Source organism: Wyeomyia smithii, chromosome 1 (genome assembly GCF_029784165.1).
Source record: "Wyeomyia smithii strain HCP4-BCI-WySm-NY-G18 chromosome 1, ASM2978416v1, whole genome shotgun sequence".
Lineage (NCBI taxonomy): Eukaryota > Metazoa > Arthropoda > Insecta > Diptera > Culicidae > Wyeomyia > Wyeomyia smithii.
In genome coordinates this window covers 122,111,259-122,134,558 of record NC_073694.1, presented here as the reverse complement: position 1 = coordinate 122,134,558, position 23,300 = coordinate 122,111,259, and the positions used below count along the sequence as shown (strand labels likewise).

Here is a 23,300-nt window from a genome sequence, read left to right as displayed (position 1 = left end):
TGTATCGAGTTCAGCGTAGATTTTTAACATTAAGGCGTGGCCACGTAGCTTATAGAAAGAAAGAGAAACAAACCAATACATCTTCAATACTACTGAGTGATTTTCATAAGCATCAAAAGAAAGTTTCTGCTTTCCCGCTGCGAAAATCACTCTGGTTCTTAGATTAACTAATTTTCGTTGCTAATATTTGACTGATAACGGTGTTCGAGTGAACACAAACAAACAATTAAACCGGAAAATCACTCAATTTAGCAGTGAAAATTCTTGAAATGAGGGTTATGTCTTGTTGTGATAAACTATTCATAGGCAACACTACCGTTTATCTTTGGTGCGCCCTGGTCGTTATTGTAAAAATAATTATTGAGAAATAGATGGACATTTCACACTAGGAGTAGTTGTGAAAATTCTCGTAACTCTTATCTTCAAGCATTTATAGTTCTAAAAAGAACCGATTCGATAATCTTCAGCTCGAAATGTATGCTACAGAATGCTGATAATCACACCACCACCGGTAGCATCGATTATTTTGTTGGCCGCGTATAAAATTTGCTCTCCGCTGTGCCCTCCAGCAGCTGTGCCAGCAAAATATCCTGCAGCGTACAATGGTTATTATTGCTGCCGTGTGCAGAATACAGGTAACATGCTCCGTGGTGCCTGGAAGTTGACTCGTATGCAGCTCTCGTTTCTCAATGTCGCAAAGCTTTAACGGCTGCACCGCACTCGCTATTGTGGAACAAACTAAACCGAAGCTGAATTTTTCACACGCAGTCTTTTGTATCGAGTTCAGCGTTGATTTTTACCATTAAGGCGTGGCCACGCAGCTTAGACAAAAACAAACAAACCAAAACACTTTGTTGAGTCAAAATATGTAGGCAGTGGAATTTATTTCGTCCATGTTATTGTTATCTGTGCTTGGGAAGCAAGCCAAGAACAAGGGAAATGTATGGGAAATTTTTCCACCATTAAGCAGTAAAGCAACAATGTTGAACATAATATCAAAAAATTGTTACACATTTTATCTATCCACCGAAATATAAATGACTAAGATACATTAAGTCGTTCGCTTGCTATAACCGTTTGAAATCTGACGCAACATTTGCCATTTTCATTTTCACAAAGTGTAATCTAGTATAGAAAACAAAGACGTAGTCCTACGTCAAAAGACTCCTTTCGGCCAGGTCGATGGTAGTAATGCCTTTGTTTTGACGTCAGGATTTAATCCAACTTCGAAGGAAATGAACGATAAGGTGTTAACATCACCCCCTTTTCCGACAAGCCTTACAACGTTAACATCGTCTGTGTCTAGGCGACGCGAAACTAATGCTTGAACCTGTTCTACAGTGACGTCACGAGAAATACGGGAGAGATACAGCCAGAACTTCTGGCTGGGCGCAGCAGCAACAAAATTATCGAACGATGGGGATAGCGATTCAGCAGTACCAGGCAAGACTGGTTGAGGTTGCGGCTTTAAGGCATTTGGCTTTCCAAATAGTTGACGGCGTCTAACAGAGATCAGACCCGAAGCAGAACGCTTAGATGATCTAGGTGTCATCGAGCTAGAGTTGATGAGCGCTGAAAAATTGGATTTGATTTCGGCTTTCAATTCACTGAGTATCTCATGCTTCAGGTTTTCAACTATTTCAGTGTGTGCGGTAAGCACCTTTTCCTGTCCGGATTCATATGCGGCATGTACAGTTTTTTTTCAAGTGTATGTTATTCATGAGAGTAGTGCACGATTCGCACATCCAGAACAGTTGAGAGTTTTTCAGCACTTCATGGAAGGCAGATGAAGTAATCCCGCAACATTTTTCATGAAATTGCTTGTCGCAAAATCCACGACAATTCACGTACGAACTCACAAAAGCAGTATCACATGGAGGGCAGATCGAAGACATAATGCTTTCGCAAAAGCTTTTACACAGAGCAGTGGTGTAATGGAAACACCAGTAGATAGGCAACAGCGAAGCAGAGCGACTTGTATGCAAAATTAGTTCACGTTGTTTCTCAGGAGCAGCGTTCAGCAAAACTTTTCTGCACTTTAAGGTGGAGTAACAATCTTTCCGCAGTTGAACTGATTATTTTTAAAACTCAAGATTTTTTTGTTTTTCTTATTTTCTACACAAATTTAAACCAAAATTTGTTATATTCAGCCCACCGTCATGTAGCAACGAACAAACACAAGCTGCGACGGTGCAGAGTGATCCGTACCGAACAAAACAATAGCGCTCGTCGGGCAGCGTTACAAACTCACTACACTTGGTCGTTTTTCGCACTTTGGCTACCGATTTTTGTGAAAACTTCACGTTGTGCACTATAGAACGCACTATGTCTACTCACTGAAACGATAATATTATGGAACAACCACTAAATATCACGAGAAAAAACGTGCGAAAGATCTAAGCAACACGGTACAGATAATACGAGGTACAATGGGCCAGATAATAACAAAAAAACAGACACAGTTTCATCTACATAGGTACAACTCAGTCGTTGTACCCAGTAGATTGCTGAAATTTCATTGCTTAACAAGTTAGTGTCACATCTCTTGAAGTCGAATTCCGTGGTATTCACTGAAGCATTGTTGACAGCCGGGCCGGTGAATGTTCCACGTAATCGGGAGAGTTGACGTACGCTAGGTCGAGAATTTTCCCACTTGCATTTCGTAGGCTATTCATCTGAACAAGACCAGCAATGGACATTGATTCCGTCAGTGAAATTCCTCACTCTGATGTTCGTTCGTAGGGAGATAACCGTTTATATCGTCGTCAAAGTGCCAGCTGAGCTCGGGGAGGTTAAAGTCACCTAATGCTAGGATGATATCGTCGTTTGTCGCGTTGTTGCAAACATTCTGGATTGCATTAGTGTGTGCAACATAGTTGCCCGGACTGGATAAAGGTCTAAGATATATTCCTATAACATAAAGTGTACGGTGTTTGACGGCGACAAGTACACCGCCACCTCTCGATAGTTTGCTTGTAAAGCTACTTCGATCGCAACGAAAGATGTGGTAGTCCGATGACAGTTCGCGATCGACGCACAATGGGGCCAATTGGTCCGTTGGCGCGAAAAACTTCATAACTCCTTAACAGTTGTTTCCACAGTGTTCATGTCTTCGGCAATGTTGTTCACCATAAAAACATCTTTTTGAAAAATGTATTCAGGCAGCTTTAATTTTTTGAAGTAGAATACTTCTCTCAGGAAGTTCGACCACATAGGGATGTGAAATGAAATGAAAATTCAAATGCTAATAAATTGGTTAGTATTCGATGGATTTCCTTCGTTCTTGTAGCAATAGATTGGAAAATCTTCTAAGATTCTTCCCAAAAGAAGATAATTGTAATTTTATTATACACACTATTGTACTATTGAAAATAGTCAAGCCTTGTCAAAACGAAAAATTCGACCTTTGATTTTTTTTTTTTCTCCACATAACATTTATTTGACACGGCACAAATACAATTTAATGTTTAACGGCGCCAATTATATCTGATGACTTAAAAACTAAAGCAAATTTTTTATCCTCGCTGCCGACTACGAGCTGAAATTAAGTCTAACTTAAAACTAGCATGGGATTTCCAATCAGTGTTTTGTTGTTCAATGGTCGTCTGATAATCGTCGAATGGCATGTATGGATTCGTTCTGCTGAGCCACGATGTCGTGAGTTGGGACAGAGGCTCGTAGTCCTTGGGTCCTGGTTCTATTGTGCGGGGTCTGGTTGCTGGTTTTGTGCTTAAGGTTCAAACGTGTTCTTGTCGTTTTGTTGGGTGTAGACGGAGGGGAACGGGACTAGACTGGGGCGTGGATGGATTTCAGGAAAACGTATATAAGGGACATGTAGGATAGGTCACGGCTCGCCAAGACATCACGAACAGGAACAGCCGGCTGTCTACCCTCGGCCTGCAGGGAAGCTATTAATTTAGACCTGGCGTCACGGTGTACAGGGCATGACCAAACCACATGCTCTATGTCGTGATAACCTTCATCACAGGCACAGATACCACTTTCCCCGAGCCCAACACGACGGAGATGCGCGTCAAATCTATAGTGATTGGACATAAGCCGGGACATCACGCAAATGAAATCCCGACCTACATCCAACCCCTTGAACCACGGGTTCGTCGATACTTTGGGGATTATGGAATGTAACCACCTTCCCAATTCCCCTCTGGTCCAAGCATTTTGCCAACTGATGATCGTATTCTGACGTACAAGTGCGAAAAATTCATTAAAGGCAATTGGTCTTTCATAAATATCACCGTTTGTTGCGCCCACCTTAGCCAAAGAGTCCGCTTTCTCATTACCCGGTATCGAGCAGTGAGAAGGGACCCACGCTAAGGTAATCTGAGTAGATTTTACGGATAAAGCACTCAGATGTTCCCGTATTTTCCCCAGGAAATACGGAGAGTGCTTAACATCTTTCATCGATCGGAGAGCCTCAATGGAACTGAGACTGTCCGTAAAGATGAAATAATGGTCCGTGGGCATTTTTTCGATAATCCCTAGGGTGTACTGAATTGCAGCTAATTCTGCGACGTAAACAGAAGCAGGATTATCGAGCTTATGGGAGACGGTTAAATTGTTATTGAAGATACCGAAGCCAGTGGACCCATCAAGAAGTGATCCGTCAGTGTAGTACATATTGTCGCAGTTGATGTTTCGATATTTATTGGAAAAAATTTTAGGGATCTGCTGCACGCGTAAATGATCCGGGATTCCACGAGTTTCTTCTATCATGGATGTATCGAAAAACACAGTAGAATCAGAAGTATTTGATAAGTCGACACGATTTGGAATATTCGAAGAAGGGTTAATATTTTGGGACATGTGATTGAAATACAATGTCATAAAACGGGTTTGAGAATTAAGTTCGATTAACCTTTCAAAATTTTCAATCACGGGACGGTTCAAGACCTCACATTTGATTAGAATACGAGAAGACAGGCTCCAGAAGCGGTTTTTCAATGGTAGTACTCCAGCTAAAACCTCCAAACTCATCGTATGGGTCGACTGCATGCAACCTAAGGCGATACGCAAACAACGATATTGTATTCGCTCCAGTTTGATCAAATGTGTGTTTGCTGCGGAGCGGAAGCAGAAACACCCGTATTCAATAACAGACAATATCGTTGTTTGGTAAAGCCTTATAAGGTCTCCTGGATGGGCTCCCCACCATTGTCCGGTTATTGTACGAAGAAAATTCACTCTTTGTTGACATTTTTTCATCAGATACCTCACGTGACAACCCCAGGTGCCTTTAGAGTCGAACCAGACACCAAGATATTTGTGTACCAAAACCTGAGAAATCGTTTTACCCATTAATTGTGTTTGAAGCTGAGCAGGTTCATGCTTCCTAGAAAAAACTACTATCTCAGTCTTCTCCGGAGAGAATTCGATACCTAGCTGTAAAGCCCAAGCAGACAAATTGTCCAAGGTATCTTGCAATGGTCCTTGCAAATCGGCAGCTTTGGCTCCTGTAACAGAGATTACACTGTCGTCTGCAAGTTGTCTTATCGTGCATGAATTTGCCAGACATTCGTCGATGTCATTTACATAAAAGTTGTAAAGAAGGGGGCTTAAACATGAGCCCTGGGGAAGACCCATGTAGCTAATGCGAAAAGTTGCCAAATCGCCATGCGTAAAATGCATGTGCTTTTCGGACAACAAATTGTGCAAAAAATTGTTCAAAATTGGAGAAAATCCTTGTCGGTGAAGTTTACCCGAAAGAATGTCAATAGAAACGGAATCAAAAGCCCCCTTAATGTCCAAGAACGCAGACGCCATTTGTTCTTTACGAGCATACGCCAGCTGAATATCTGTTGAAAGCAACGCAAGACAATCATTCGTCCCTTTGGCACGGCGGAAGCCAAATTGAGTTTCTGATAGTAGACCATTTGATTCGACCCAGTGGTCTAAACGACGGAGTATCATTTTTTCCATCAATTTCCGGATACAGGATAGCATTGCAATCGGCCTATAAGAGTTGTGATTAGAAGCTGGTTTCCCTGGTTTTTGGATGGCGATCACCTTCACTTGCCTCCAATCCTGCGGTACAATGTTTTGCTCCAGGAACTTATTGAACAAGTTCAACAAGCGCCTCTTGGCATTGCCGGGTAGATTCTTCAACAAGTTGAATTTGATTCTATCTAATCCAGGCGCGTTATTGTTACAGGACAGGAGGGCAACTGAAAATTCTGCCATCGTAAAAGGTGATTCTATCGCGTCGTGGCCCGGAGACGCATCGCGAACAATATTTTGCTCAGGAACAGAGTCCGGACATACTTTCCTGGCAAAATCAAATATCCACCGACTTGAAGACTCCTCGCTTTCGTTGACCGTTACGCGATTCCGCATTCTTCGGGCTGTGTTCCAAAGAGTGCTCATCGATGTCTCCCTCGACGTCTCGTTCACGAATCGACGCCAATATCCACGTTTCTTTGCTTTAGCCAAGCTTTTAAGCTTGGTATCAAGCTCCGAATACCGTAAATAGTCGCCAGGTATACCTCCCGTCTGGTAGGCCTTAAACGCGTTGGATCTTTGCGTGTAGACATCGGAGCACTCTTGGTCCCACCACGGAGTGGGAGGCCGTTCTTTGATCGTTACGCCGGGATATTTCTTCGTTTGGGCTTGCAACGCGGCGTCGAGAATCAAGCCCGCGAGGAGGTTGTATTCTTCAAGTGGTGAATGATGTTGAATCGACTCGACCGCTTTTGAAATCATTTCCTCGTATAACTTCCAATCGACCTTTCGTGTGAGGTCATACGGAATGTCAATTGGTCACATGCGAGTTGACCCGTTAGTAATTGAAATAAGAATAGGCAGATGGTCGCTACCGTGAGGATCGAGGATTACCTTCCATGTGCAATCCAACCGTAGCGACGTCGAACATAAGGATAGATCCAAAGCGCTTGGGCGCGCTGGAGGTTTCGGGATACGTGTCATTTCACCGTTGTTTAAAATAGTCATGTCGAAGTCATCGCAAAGGTTATAGATTAAAGAGGAGCGATTATCATTGTATGGGGAACCCCAAGCCACGCCATGAGAGTTGAAGTCTCCCAAAATCAAACGTGGCGAGGGAAGAAGTTCTATTAAATCAAAGAGCAGCCGTTGCCCAACCTGTGCTCTGGGGGGAATATATATTGAGGCAATACAAAGCTCTTTACCTTGTATTGTCATTTGACATGCGACAACTTCGATGCCTGGAATCGAGGGGAGGTTAATACGATAGAAAGAATAGCACTTTTTAATCCCTAAAAGTACTCCTCCATATGGGGTGTCTCGATCAAGGCGAATAATATTAAAATCATGGAAGTTGAGATCAATATTTGAAGTAAGCCAAGTTTCGCAAAGGGAAAATGCATCGCATTTGTTTTTATTTATCAAAACTTTAAACGAATCAATTTTTGGTAAAATACTTCTACAATTCCACTGTAAGACAGAGATAGAATCCTTCATATACGCAGTTGAATTAGGCATCGAAGGATACAATCGCTGCAAGGAGAGGCCATTGGGCAGTCAACTGCTTCAAAAATGATCTAACTGTTGGGAGGAATGCTGTAAGAAAAATTTTAATTGGATCGGGTACATTGAAAGTTTCAAAAATCCAGTCCACAATGTCAGAAAATTTCACTAATCCAGAGTTTGTTTCATCAACTGGGAGTGTAAAAGGAGCAACTGGGGTTTTAGATGTTCCTGGCAGTGCTGGGAACTCCTTCTGGGACTTTAAATTTGCCAGCCCAGGAGGAGTTTGCTTCGGTTTTTCCGCAGCACTGTTTGGTTTGTTTGTAACTTTCATTTCACTTTGAGAAATCTTAGGACCTTTTCTGGGAAGTTTAGGAGAGGAAATATTTTTCCTCTTTCTAGACTCCCCAGGATTGGCGTAAGATGCTCCCGCTGGTGAATCGTCAGAATCGGTTTCATCAGAGGACAACAGATCGAAGGGGTTCGAAGTAACGGGAGAAGTGGTAACGGTCTTCTTCAGCATGTCAGCGTAGGAACGCTTTGAACGCTCTTTGAGAGACCGTTTTATTTTATCCCTGCGCTGCATGTACACCGCACATGTCGAGAGCTCATGCAGATTTTCTCCGCAGTGAATACACTTTTCAGCGTTAACACTGCAAGAATCTTCCGCATGAGACTCCCCACACTTGCCACAACGTGCCTTATTGCAGCAGTAGGCGGCTGTATGGCCTAACTGCTTGCAATTCAGGCAGTTCATGACGCGGGGCACGTAGAGCCTCACAGGGAGACGAACCCGGTGGATCGAGACGTGGCTTGGTAGTGCAGACCCGGCGAACGTAACTCGAAACGAGTCTGACGGAGTGTATACTGTTTTGCCACCGATGATCGATGCTGACCGCAATTGCTTGCAGTCGAGCACCTTTACTTCGGGACACGTTTTGTTCTTAAAGCACCCTTTGGCACTTTGCAGTATACACTCGACGGACAGACTCGAATCGGTTATGACACCGTCGATCTCCACGTCTCGTGCGGGTATGTAAACGCGATACTCGCGTGTGAAGAGCTCAGAGCAAGCTATATCGTTGGCCTCTTTCAGGTTACCGACCACGACACGGAGCTTGTTAGGCCGGACCTTGGAAATTTCGGTCACGCCCTTGTACTCCTTCGTCAGGTCTTTAGAAATCTGCAAGAGGTTCAACTTTTTCGATTTCGGTCCTGCCTTCGGCCGAAAATAAACAGTATAGTATGTATACAGTATGCCCTGGGCTCCGTCTGGGTAAAGCCTGGGGCGAGGGGGGACTGAAGAATGAACAGGGGAGGGGGTAACAGAAGGGTCAGGGTCAGAGGGGTTCGGGGATGGTGGCGCGGGAGGCGAGGGATCTACATCCATCGCGCTAAGTCTAGCGCACTAGCGCTGACAAGAACACGTACCTTTTTATTTCTCCCTTCCAGTAAGGTTGGTTGTCCGATCGTTCGAAGTAGCAGCCGTTACAGCCAGCAGCACCAATACAGCAGCACCAAACAGCCACCAGCAGCGAGCCAGGTGTGAGATCACTCCACACAGCGATACAACTCGCTGACACTGATGGCTTCTTCTTTTTCCTCGTTTGTGTCTCGTCCACTGCTGTAGCACAATCCAGCCAGCAGCCAAATCGGCTTACGCACCAGCTGGCAGTCACGATGCGAAACAGTTGCACAAAGGCACGACCTTGAACCCGGATTTATTTCACTCGACCAGGCAAACAATGCCAACACTTGTTCACACGTCTTTTGTTTTATACTCTATCGGACCGATCACCAAACACGTCCAGTACTGATGCGTGTTCGGCACAGAATGAGAGACGACCTTTGATTGGTCGTTATTTGATTGCTTCCCAAGCACGGTCGACAGAATCATATACCTTGCAATTGAAAACATGCTATTTGGCCTATATAAGAGCCTGTTTCAGCCGAAGCCGCTCATAAGTTCTAGACAGCGACTACAGCAGTCGTCCTTCCTTAGCAGCAGCAGTAGCCCTGTGGTTGGTCACCACGTCTCAGGAGCAGCGCGGTTCTTCTCAGCGTGTGTCGCCAGACTGCCATTATTCCCCCCGTGTTGGGGCAGCATGAAGATTGCCATCAGGAAATCCAATTTTGAAAATCAAAATGCCTTTTTCAAGGCAAATAAACAAGTCATTGAAAGTTAGTAATTTTTGACAACGCAAGCTGTGTTGGATCCAGACTTCCTGTGCACGCGCTTTTTTTTTCAAGCGACGAGAGAAATCTTTCTCTCGCTCGTAGAATTTCCATGTATGTGCGACGAGACGAGACAAGTCACATGCAATTTGCAGGTTGCTCTTTCGCTTCTCTTTCGGTTCGGATTGCGATGCGCAAGGCGATGTTTCATCGCACTACGAACTGAGCGAGACGCCCGTACTGTACATACTTGATACAGCTCGTGCGCTACAGCTCGTGATACTTTCTCGTGTACACAGACTTCCTGTACACGCGCTTTTTACTGAAGCGACGAGAGGTTTCTTTTTTTTTTTTTCGGTAAGAGACTGCGGCGCAACACACGATGTCTTATCGCTTTACGAACTGAGCGAGACACCCGTACTGTACCTTAGTGAAACTGTATATTAGAGAAATGACAAAGCACTCACCGTTGAGGAAACTGTCAACATCAAAACGGGCGAGCTGTATAATTTTGCATTGCCGTTATCCGTTTTGATGTTGACAGTTGCCTTAACGGTGAGTGTCTCTGCGTCTCTCTGGTGTATAGGCTGCCTACCGTACCTACATACGATATATGCCGTCAGACCCTTCTGAAGATGTATTAATCGGAAGAATTCACAAAACTATATTACTACGATCACGAACCTTCAGAACCTGATTTGCAATATCTACACACTAAGGTCTCTTTTTACGCGGTTTTTTTACGCGGATTCGGGAATTTACGCGGTATTTTTTTATGGTGTGGATTTTGGTTCCTCTTCACTCGGATTGCAGAATTTACGCGGGTTTTTTCACGCGAATTCCGGAATTTACGCGGCATGTATCCCCCGCATAAAAAGCGACTTTAGTGTACTCAATTCGAAAATTCTATCCAACATCAACACGTACTCGGAAATATAAACAATTTCAATGGTTTTACTATTTTCAACTTCCGAAAAACTTATGTTGTAATTTCAAACCACATTTTTTATCCTTAGAACTACAAAACAGAGTTCTATCATAAGATAGTCAATGACTTCTAAACCGACGAAAGAAACACTTCTGTTAACCAACGTAACACTCTGCATCCGGTGCATTTTTGTACCGTTAGCATAATAAGTATAGTAACAAAACGTTCTTAATTCATGTTAACAAAAGTCGGATGAATTAATCATAGAATTTTGATTTGATAAATAAATGAACTAGGTTATATCATTGATAATTCTAACGGTGTTTTGATGCATGCTGCTATAACACCGTGAATAAAAAAAACATAAAATCCCCTGCCTGTATCCTTCTGCGCAAAATCAATTTCCTTCTCGCACCATTAGCGCAAAGCAACATGCGAGGCAAGCTCGCGAGACGAGCTCACGAGAATTTGCACGCAAGCTGTCTCAAGTACGCGACGCCCATGCACCGCACTCGTTAAGTTGAGAGACGAGATATCTTCGTGTACGTCGCAATAAAAATTCCCATGCGACGTGACATGGCTCGTACGAATGGTAAGTTTTCTCGCTCGCACGCTGCACACAGCACGAAGCGACTGAATGAGAAACGAGACTTGTAGCGCAAAGCACACTGTCTCTTCTTTGTGCGAGCGAGATTTCAGGAAGTCTGGTTGGATCCTAGCAATTTAAATCTGTCGCACTCGTCTAATTTACTGAATGTGAAATAGCTTCCACAGTGCATGTTGTCCGTGTATCTTAATTCCCCCACTGTTAGGGCAGCTCAAAGGTTGCGAAACCGATTTTGACCCGCAAAATGCCTTTTTCAAGGCAAATAAACAAATAATTGAAGGTTAATAATTTTCTGGCATCAACACAAGCAGACATTCTGTGCGGGATGCAATCAAATTTTGTTGTAGTTGTCTAATTTTTACTTTACTTAGTAAACTCCTCACTGTAGGGGCAGCGCAAAGGCTGCGATCAGCATAACCGACTTTGAATAACAAACTACCCTGTTAGAACGCATTCACAAAAGCAGTTAGTTCGACTATGCAGAGCTAATATGAAGTCGATTCAATCAATCAGCAAGTTGCAACATGATGCAACACGCAACAGCGAGCAAACGAAATCGCTTGATGTTACAAGCCGCAATACGATTAGGGGTAAAATCGTTGCGTGTGTGAGAGCACCATCGGTGTTCATTCGCTAGATACAAAAATCAAATGCGAATTGTGGAATAATTCGTCTGAAGAACCTTAGAAAATGGTAAAACTGAACAGATGGGGTGGCCTATTTCGTAGCACCCTTTGGCTATAAAAGAGTTTTTCTGGGAAAACTAGCTACATTCATCAGTTGGATGGTGAGCTGGATGGACCGTCCACAACGTTGACAGCAGTAGCAGCAGATATCAGCACTCTGCAGTAACAGAATATAGCAGCGGGTTGCGCCTGTGGCTGCCTTCAAATTGAACAAATCACTTGCCCTGTGGTTGGTCACCACGTCTCAGGCCTCTGCCAGGCTGAACGCCAACGCGAGCGATCGGGCGAGATTTTTGCCGTACATCAGCCGGCACTTCCTCTAATGGAAAAGTTGGATCATTTTGTTCAGAAGAATTTATTTATTATTAGAATTTTTTATTTATTTTCATTATTCATAAATTCAAAATTTCAGTAATGAATCATAGCTGAGACTTAAGTACATATGTTTCAATTTCAGATATATTCGAATTTCCGAGTCATCATGAAATTAATTATTGAAAGTTTGTAGTTGCCTTTGTATAGTTTTTTGCCAACCTATGATGTGACATCATTTTTGAGAAAGAATATAAAATATAATTTTAATGTTATTATTTGTGACAAAATATTTCAAACAGGAACATTGTTCAATTAAAGATTAGTTGGTCATGTTCCCTTTCTAAGAGCTCCTCTTGTTATATTTTATTCCAGTTGGCATAGATACTAAGCGCTTACTTTTGTTTAAGACACTGTTTATCCAATAACAAACTGTTTCCTAGTACTAATCATTATTTCTGAGGGGTCTCCATACTACTGGACGTCAGTTTTGGAAGACCCCCGAACACAATTATGGTCGTGTTGCATACACCGGCATTTAGCAAAGCCTGTTGTAGGAAAAACATCGATACGGACCCTGCTGATTAACGATTTTTTACATGAATTGACATGAAAACAATCGCTGCAAAAACTCGAATTACTCGGTAAGTCGAAACTAATAGCAGCTGATTTTTGGTTTAGTACTAGCCAATACCTTGTATTTCAGTACAATAATAGTGTCATAGCAGAACAACGTAGAACTTTATGTTTTTCATATTGCCGAAAATGAGGAAAAATTCTAAAAAAACTTGTTTACATACTATGTCCCTTCGAACCTATTTTCAACAAAACTGTGCGACGATGTCCGGCCGGAGCCAAGTTTCAGTCAGAACAAGAACGTTATAATCGCAGCCTGAAAGTGCCAGTCGTAACTCCTTCGTTTTGGTACGCAATCCTCTGACGTTTTGATAATATACCGACAAAAAGCGGTCGGTCGTCGTAAAAGTGGTGTTGGACGTTGTTAACCCAATTTGTCGTGCGACGTTCGGTTCGGAGACGTATTGCCAGTGTGAAGTATCAACAAGATCTGGTTACAAAAAAGCGGAGAAACTTCAGGTCAATTGAGGGATGAACTATTCAAATACTTGCCTGCGAGGGGATTTTGGAAAACCCCTTCCCTTTTTCACGGAAAAAGACCCGGGATGACTTTGATAGCAGGACGCATGTGAGCGACGAGATGTGACATTTTCATCGTTGAGTGACGCGACTGTTTCGGGTGGGTAGGGGTCTCCCATACGGCTTTCGCAGGTGCATCCCGGGTAACGGTGGATGTTGATTGGTTTGCTGAACGATGTGCATTTTTTCATTGACCACACTTCCCAAAGCCTTCTTGAGATTAAATTTTGCATGAGAACTTTTTTCGAGAAGACAAAACCCATACATTTCATTGGCACCCTCATACAAAGCATCGCGAGCTCAAGAGTAGGTTGACAGAGAAAAAAGCAGAAGGAAGCAAGAAAGTGCGAGAAGGCGAAGATTGTCAACGATTTGGAGATAAAAAGGGTGAAAATTGTACAGTAGTTCACTATGAAGGTACTTGCTAACGTCGACGGACAGCTAAAAACGATGAAGTAGGAGTGTTTTTCGTAGCTTTGTAACACTTTTTTTGCAAGGCATAAATAAACATGTGAGAATTGTTTTTTTTCTAATACGTTTTAATAATAAAACACCGGGAAGTTTTATTGAATATCATTAAATAAAACCGGGAAATCGAAAATTTATTTAGAGTGGCCACCCTGAAAACCAGAGTCATAGTTAAATGCTAAATGTTTTGAACAAACTTAATGTCTTTTTAATTGTTAATGATTCAAGGGGCCGTTCAATAATTACGTAAGCATATTTTTTCACTTTTTCAGAATGGTCAATTTAGTGATTGATTCACCTAGAGGTGATGTGAAGGAATTATATTTTCAGGACAGTGAGATGGACAGTCGGTGTCTTTGAGAAGGTTTGAGAAGGTTTGTGAGAAGGTGGCAAATGTTTCTGCTGGCAGCTTTGTCGAATGTGTCGAGTTTCTACCGCTTATGTTGAGAGAGATATACAAAATTCACTCAAGTCATTTTTAGTATAACTTATTCCCTGGGTTTTCTACATATTTTATGTCTTCTACAAAAGTATTGGCCAAACGAAAATACATGTTTTTGCTGAACATTTGGTCTAGCTATAGCTCAGAATAAAAAAAGTTATTCAACCATTAACGGGTTTTCAAGGGTTAGTTAAACTTTAAATTACTCATTCGTACGCAAAAATACGCAGAAAACTATTATGTGTTCTGAAAGCATGTTTGTTTTACTTTTAAAAGAATACAGGATCATTTGTCTGAAAGAGCCTTTGCGATTGTTTCAAAGAAATTTTTGCATGAAAAGTCATACTTTGTCAAAGTTTATTATTTCTAAACGTAGCGTTTTATAATCTCCAGTAAAAGTTTAAACCCATAAAAACTGCACAATTTTGTTGAGGGTCGTAAGGATATAGAAGATCATGGGAAAGAGTTGTGGAAGGGAATATGAATTTTAAGTCACAGCTTCACGCATGACGTCATCTAAAGTGCCAACTTTTTGTCTTCTTCCTTGGTTGTTTCAAATTTCCTTATGAAGTTTCTAGAATTCATATGAGCGGCTGTTGCAATGAAAATACAAATAAACTGTTGATAATTTTTAAACATTTTTTTAGTTAGATCGCGGGTAAAATAAAACGAACAAATTTTTTTCGGATCCAATGGTAACGGAGGCTGGCCAAAACTAAACACGAAAGAATTAACCCGTAAAGACCCGGGACGGAACTTGTTTTTTTGAAAATGATCGGTCTCAGCAGTTTTTTTCTAATTTTTCAAACAGATTGAGCGAACACTGGGAATTTTCATACGTATCAATTGTTCCATGTATCAAATCATGTTAGGTGGATGAAATATGGTATGTAAGAGTGAATTTTGGAGTTTCAAAATTATTTCAGTACAAAATCACAAAACTACGTATTTTTATAAAAATTCAAACAACAAAACCGTTCTTCAAATCTTAAGCTCTACATTTGTGCGGTAAGGTCTCCTGAATCCATACGCGATGAAAAATTTATTTTAGCATGCAAAAATTTTGGGAAAAACAGTTTAAATTCACCAAAGTATGTATTTTAATGGAAACCTGATTTTCGCAGTCTCCCACGGTAGGTTTCAACTTAGCTCTTCACTTTTCAAGCTTTATATTTTTAGAGTAACGTCTTCTGAATCCAAAGATGGTGAAAGATTTTTTCTAGCAGGAAAAATGAAAGTGAATCGATCAGTTTTGCCTTTCTCCTAGAAAGGTATAGCATTCACTTGCAAAACCGAAAGTATAAAAGTGCTCCAAAGGGCCGAATGGCATATATCACTCGACTCAGCTCGACGAGCTGAGCATTTTCTGTATGTGTGTGTGTGTGTGTGTGTGTGTATGTGCAGATTTTTATTTTCACTCATATTCTCTGAGATGGCTGGACCGATTTTCATGAAATTAATTGCAAATGAAAGGTCTCGTTATCCCATATGACCCTATTAAATTTCATTGTAATCGGATTTTTAGTTTAGAGGTTATGTATTAAAATGTAAAAATCATGAAACATCATTATCTCAAAAACTACACAACCGATTTGAACAAAATTGATTTCAAATGAACAGGCTACATGAAATCCCCTTAACTTTTGAATTCCATAAAGATTGAACTTGTGGTTCAAAAGTTATGACAAGAAACGTGTTTTGAAGACTACTTAATCTCACTCATGTTTCTCAGAGATGGCTGAACCGATTTTCATAAAATCAGTGTCAAATGGAAGGTCTAATTGCTCCATAAGACCCTATTAATTTGTTTTGCAATCAGGCTATTACTTTGCCTGTTATGTTTAAAAATGTGAAATCCAGCTATGAAAAGGAACATATTCCGAAGACTACTTGAGCTCACTCACTTTTCTCAGAGATGGCTGACCCGATCTCCACAAAATTAGTGTCAACTAATAAGTCTAGCTGCTTCGTAACACCCTATTGAATTTTACTGTAATCGGACTGTAACTTCGTCTGTAATGTACCAAATTGTGAAAATCACGAACCTTCATTATCTCAGAAACTACACAACCGATTTGATCAATATTATTATCAGATGAGCGGGCTAGTTATGGGTTAACTGATGAATTATGATTGTACACGTGGTTTCAAAGTTTGGCTGCCCTATACGTTCCCATTTCATTTGATTATAATTGAACTTAAGCAACCGTTATGTATTAAATTGTTAATAAAACAACGAAAGTCTATTATCTCAAAGATTACATGACTTATTTAAGTGTATTTAATACGAACGAGTCATCTATCAAACTTACAACTAAAAAACTTCAAAACAATTTGATATGTGGCTCAAAAGTTATGGAAAGAAAAAAAATTCAAAGGCTTTTTAAAACTATACCTGATTTGATCGATATATGTGGCCTCAACATAATTTAAATGTGGTGTCGTACTATTTGAACGTTACAAATTCATTGATTCCTTGCGATGTGTTTAAAGCCTGCAAATGCACGACGAATCGGCCATAGGATATGATCAAAGTCAAAAGACAAATCGTTTGAAATGATTGGTTTTATCGAAATGACAACATTTTCGACTTTTGGCTTCTGTACATCGCCCTAATTCTGAATATATTCATATTGGGTGGTATTCGGTCATTTTCAGCAAATTTTCTGGCATCAATCTGACACCGAAAATACTCATATTGGGAGGTATTTAGTTATTTTGGTTGTTTTCCAGAAACTAACAGTGGTCGTCTTTAAATTCAAAATGGTGTGAAGGGTCAATGTTTTGTTTCTATGCATCATCTCGATTACGGAAATATCCATGTTGAGTTGCCATCCTACAGTTCATAATGGTGTCTGAGGTCAATTTTTAGCTTCTTGCAACATTCTGGCTCCAGAGATACTCATATTTGGTGGTATTTGGTCCTTTTGGGCTGTTTTTCAGAAACCGAAAGTCGTCATTTTGGACTTTAAAATTGCCTGTGAAATCAATTTCTGTCATCTGGGCGTAACACTAGTTCCGAAAACATTCATATTGAAGGGTATTTGGTCATTTCCGGCTGTTTGCCAGACACCGGAAGTCACCATCTTAAAATTCAAGATTGTGCCTGTGATTAATTTTTATTTACGCTTATTTATTCACGAATCGTCCATTTCAGGCCGTTTTCCAGAAACCGGAAGTTGCCATCTTACAATTCAAAATGTTGTCTGAAGTCGATTTGTGGCTCCAGTGCATCATTACGGTTCCGGAAATACCCATATTGGGTGTTATTTGGTCGTTTGCCGCTGTTTTTCCGAAACCGGAAGTCGCCATTTTGGATTTCATAATGGCATTTGAAGACAATTTCGATCGATTTTAGCTCCTGTGTATCATTCTAGATCCGGATAATATTATATTGGGTGGAAATCGGCCATTTTTGGCTGTTTTCTAGAATTCGGAAGTTACCATCTTACAATCCAAAATGTCGCCTGAGGTCGACTATGGAACAAATTTGTTACCACTAAAAACATTCACCTGCCAAATGTGGTTCCATTTAGTTGGTTAACTCTCGAGATGTGCAGAAATTTGTGTTTCATTTGTATGAAACCCCTCCCTTCAAAAAAAGAGAGGGGCGTCCAACTCTAATGGACATTTTTGTTACCCCTTAAAACATTCACATGTCAAATTCGGTTTCATTTGCTTGGTTTATTCTTGAGTTGTGCAGAAATTTATGTTTCATTTGTATGGGACCCCTCACTTCCAGGAGAGGGAGGGGTCTCAAACTATCATGGGAACCTTTGTCAGCATAAAAAATCCCTGCATACAAATTTTCACGTCGATCAAATCGGTAGTTTCCGAGCCTATATGGATCAGACAGACAGACCGGACTGCATTTTTATATGTATAGATTACAACATCAATATTTTAGAACCTAAAGAGTGAATATACAATTATTAGATTGAAGCGTTCATGTAAATCTATTTAAACAAATAAAAGTTTGAATGAGAAAGGCTGAGTCTGACCGCTAGGTGGATTAATTTAGGTTTTTTTTAAGGGGTTATATACCTTTTTGGTCGAGAAAAATGAGGGAAGTTTGAATTTATTTTTAAGTGCATAGCACCATTTCCATTGCATCAAAGTGATATTTTTCTGAAAGTACAGTTTATCAACAACAACAAAATACGTTTGATTTTGAGATATACCAATTATTACTGAAGTAATGACCGTTCCCCCGAAACGCTATTTTTTAGGTGTTAGGTGGATGAAGTTAGGTGGATGAAATATGGTATGTAAGAGTGAATTTTGAAGTTTCAAAATTATTTCAGTACAAAATCACAAAACTACGTATTTTTATAAAAATTCAAACAACAAAACCGTTCTTCAAATCTTAAGCTCTACATTTGTGCGGTAAGGTCTCCTGAATCCATACGCGATGAAAAATTTATTTTAGCATGCAAAAATTTTGGGAAAAACAGTTTAAATTCACCAAAGTATGTATTTTAATGGAAACCTGATTTTCGCAGTCTCCCACGGTAGGTTTCAACTTAGCTCTTCACTTTTCAAGCTTTATATTTTTAGAGTAACGTCTTCTGAATCCAAAGATGGTGAAAGATTTTTTCTAGCAGGAAAAATGAAAGTGAATCGATCAGTTTTGCCTTTCTCCTAGAAAGGTATAGCATTCACTTGCAAAACCGAAAGTATAAAAGTGCTCCAAAGGGCCGAGTGGCATATATCACTCGACTCAGCTCGACGAGCTGAGCATTTTCTGTATGTGTGTGTGTGTGTGTGTGTGTGTGTGTGTGTGTGTGTGTGTATGTGCAGATTTTTATTTTCACTCATATTCTCTGAGATGGCTGGACCGATTTTCATGAAATTAATTGCAAATGAAAGGTCTCGTTATCCCATATGACCCTATTAAATTTCATTGTAATCGGATTTTTAGTTTAGAGGTTATGTATTAAAATGTAAAAATCATGAAACATCATTATCTCAAAAACCACACAACCGATTTGAACAAAATTGATTTCAAATGAACAGGCTACATGAAATCCCCTTAACTTTTGAATCCCATAAAGATTGAACTTGTGGTTCAAAAGTTATGACAAGAAACGTGTTTTGAAGACTACTTAATCTCACTCATGTTTCTCAGAGATGGCTGAACCGATTTTCATAAAATCAGTGTCAAATGGAAGGTCTAATTGCTCCATAAGACCCTATTAATTTGTTTTGCAATCAGGCTATTACTTTGCCTGTTATGTTTAAAAATGTGAAATCCAGCTATGAAAAGGAACATATTCCGAAGACTACTTGAGCTCACTCACTTTTCTCAGAGATGGCTGACCCGATCTCCACAAAATTAGTGTCAACTAATAAGTCTAGCTGCTTCGTAACACCCTATTGAATTTTACTGTAATCGGACTGTAACTTCGTCTGTAATGTACCAAATTGTGAAAATCACGAACGTTCATTATCTCAGAAACTACACAACCGATTTGATCAATATTATTATCAGATGAGCGGGCTAGTTATGGGTTAACTGATGAATTATGATTGTACACGTGGTTTCAAAGTTTGGCTGCCCTATACGTTCCCATTTCATTTGATTATAATTGAACTTAAGCAACCGTTATGTATTAAATTGTTAATAAAACAACGAAAGTCTATTATCTCAAAGATTACATGACTTATTTAAGTGTCATACGAACGAGTCATCTATCAAACTTACAACTAAAAAACTTCAAAACAATTTGATATGTGGCTCAAAAGTTATGGACAGAAAAAAAATTCAAAGGCTTTTTAAAACTATACCTGATTTGATCGATATATGTGGCCTCAACATAATTTAAATGTGGTGTCGTACTATTTGAACGTTACAAATTCATTGATTCCTTGCGATGTGTTTAAAGCCTGCAAATGCACGACGAATCGGCCATAGGATATGATCAAAGTCAAAAGACAAATCGTTTGAAATGATTGGTTTTATCGAAATGACAACATTTTCGACTTTTGGCTTCTGTACATCGCCCTAATTCTGAATATATTCATATTGGGTGGTATTCGGTCATTTTCAGCAAATTTTCTGGCATCAATCTGACACCGAAAATACTCATATTGGGAGGTATTTAGTTATTTTGGTTGTTTTCCAGAAACTAACAGTGGTCGTCTTTAAATTCAAAATGGTGTGAAGGGTCAATGTTTTGTTTCTATGCATCATCTCGATTACGGAAATATCCATGTTGAGTTGCCATCCTACAGTTCATAATGGTGTCTGAGGTCAATTTTTAGCTTCTTGCAACATTCTGGCTCCAGAGATACTCATATTTGGTGGTATTTGGTCCTTTTGGGCTGTTTTTCAGAAACCGAAAGTCGTCATTTTGGACTTTAAAATTGCCTGTGAAATCAATTTCTGTCATCTGGGCGTAACACTAGTTCCGAAAACATTCATATTGAAGGGTATTTGGTCATTTCCGGCTGTTTGCCAGACACCGGAAGTCACCATCTTAAAATTCAAGATTGTGCCTGTGATTAATTTTTATTTACGCTTATTTATTCACGAATCGTCCATTTCAGGCCGTTTTCCAGAAACCGGAAGTTGCCATCTTACAATTCAAAATGTTGTCTGAAGTCGATTTGTGGCTTCAGTGCATCATTACGGTTCCGGAAATACCCATATTGGGTGTTATTTGGTCGTTTGCCGCTGTTTTTCCGAAACCGGAAGTCGCCATTTTGGATTTCATAATGGCATTTGAAGACAATTTCGATCGATTTTAGCTCCTGTGTATCATTCTAGATCCGGATAATATTATATTGGGTGGAAATCGGCCATTTTTGGCTGTTTTCTAGAATTCGGAAGTTACCATCTTACAATCCAAAATGTCGCCTGAGGTCGACTATGGAACAAATTTGTTACCACTAAAAACATTCACCTGCCAAATGTGGTTCCATTTAGTTGGTTAACTCTCGAGATGTGCAGAAATTTGTGTTTCATTTGTATGAAACCCCTCCCTTCAAAAAAAGAGAGGGGCGTCCAACTCTAATGGACATTTTTGTTACCCCTTAAAACATTCACATGTCAAATTCGGTTTCATTTGCTTGGTTTATTCTTGAGTTGTGCAGAAATTTATGTTTCATTTGTATGGGACCCCTCACTTCCAGGAGAGGGAGGGGTCTCAAACTATCATGGGAACCTTTGTCAGCATAAAAAATCCCTGCATACAAATTTTCACGTCGATCAAATCGGTAGTTTCCGAGCCTATATGGATCAGACAGACAGACCGGACTGCATTTTTATATGTATAGATTACAACATCAATATTTTAGAACCTAAAGAGTGAATATACAATTATTAGATTGAAGCGTTCATGTAAATCTATTTAAACAAATAAAAGTTTGAATGAGAAAGGCTGAGTCTGACCGCTAGGTGGATTAATTTAGGTTTTTTTTAAGGGGTTATATACCTTTTTGGTCGAGAAAAATGAGGGAAGTTTGAATTTATTTTTAAGTGCATAGCACCATTTCCATTGCATCAAAGTGATATTTTTCTGAAAGTACAGTTTATCAACAACAACAAAATACGTTTGATTTTGAGATATACCAATTATTACTGAAGTAATGACCGTTCCCCCGAAACGCTATTTTTTTGCAGAGGCTTGCGGTGATCCTGATAGAGACTCAGCATTCCGAGTGAAGGGAAACCGAAATCCGGGCAAAAGAATACCGCGTAAATTCCGGAATCCGCGTAAAAAAATCGCGTGAATTCCGGAATCCGCGTAAAAAAACCGCGTAAATTCCGGAATCCGCATAAAAAAGCCGCGTAAAAAACCCGCGTAAAAAACCGCGTAAAAAGCGACCTTAGTGTATTTCATTAGTTTAGAAGTGTGCCGGGTCCTTGAACGATCGCTTTTATGAGTATTTTGTTTTCAGTGCAAAAGGGAACGTTTTTCCCAAAAAATGCTCGTTTTGAGCGCTAAAAATTGCATTAATTTTTTTTTTGCGGCAAAATGTAACTGTATATTTCAAAAAGTGATCGTTCAAGGACCGACGAATTTAATAACGAAAATTAAAAAAAAAAGATGAAGGAAATCGGGTCAGTAGTTTTCCCGCAATCAGGATCACGGCGAAGTCATTTTTCGGAAAATACTATTCCGAGATAATCGCGTGTAAAGTTTCAAGTTTAGCTTACGCGGCCGTGGCGAGGCGCGCTGCAAATCGCTCTAACTTTCTTCCTATTGCTCAGATCTTTATGAAAATTTGTGAAAATGTTCTCAAGATGTTGTATTTGAAGATAATGCAATAAATTTTTTTTGGGTTTTTTGAAAACTTAAAAGGTATATAACCCCTTAAGGGGGGGATTTGTTAGTAGCTTAAGTATTTATGATAAATATTAGTAAGGAATTAGTATGTGTGTCCAATCACAAATGGTGACTTCTCAACACTGTTAGAAATTTGTAATTTTAATTGTTAGGATTTGTTTGCTTTCGCAATTAGGACTTATCATTCGTAGGGATTCAAACCTACTTGTCAGAATAGGGAAAGTAAACTTCTAACTAACTTAATTGCTAACTTATTGGCACTAAAGAGAGCTTATAGTAGCAATTTGAGGATTGCAACGATTTTTGTCATAAATTGTTAATAATTTTATTTGACATAGCTTCTAATGGTTCAACACCAGTAAGTCTATGTAATTCGAGTGTACCAAACCAAGGAGGACGCTTCAAAATCATTTTCAGAATTTTATTCTGAATGCTTTGACGCGTTTTCTTCCTTGTTAAACAGCAACTTGACCAGATCGGTACAGCATAACACATTGCTGGTCTAAAAATTTGTTTGTAAATCAAAAGTTTGTTCTTTAAACAAAGTTTACAATTCCTGTTAATGAGGGGTAATAAATATCTCGTATATTTGATGCACTTGGCTTGTATACTCTCAATGTGCTCTTTGAAAATAAGTTTTTTATCGTAAATTAGTCCCAAGTACTTAACCTTGTCAGACCAACTTAAAATAACCCCATTCATCTTGACAACGTGATTATTGTTTGGCTTGAGGAAAGAAGTCCTAGTCTTATGCGGAAAAATTATCACTTGAGTTTGA

The 23,300-nt window shown here is 39.9% G+C and overlaps 1 protein-coding gene across 2 annotated transcripts in view; it reads left to right on the top strand.

The window, feature by feature from the left end:
• The window catches only part of LOC129730263 (CUE domain-containing protein 2), a 102,205-nt gene that overhangs the window by 32,161 nt on the left and 46,744 nt on the right, over nt 1–23,300 (top strand). The gene's annotated exons all lie outside the window — the stretch shown is intronic.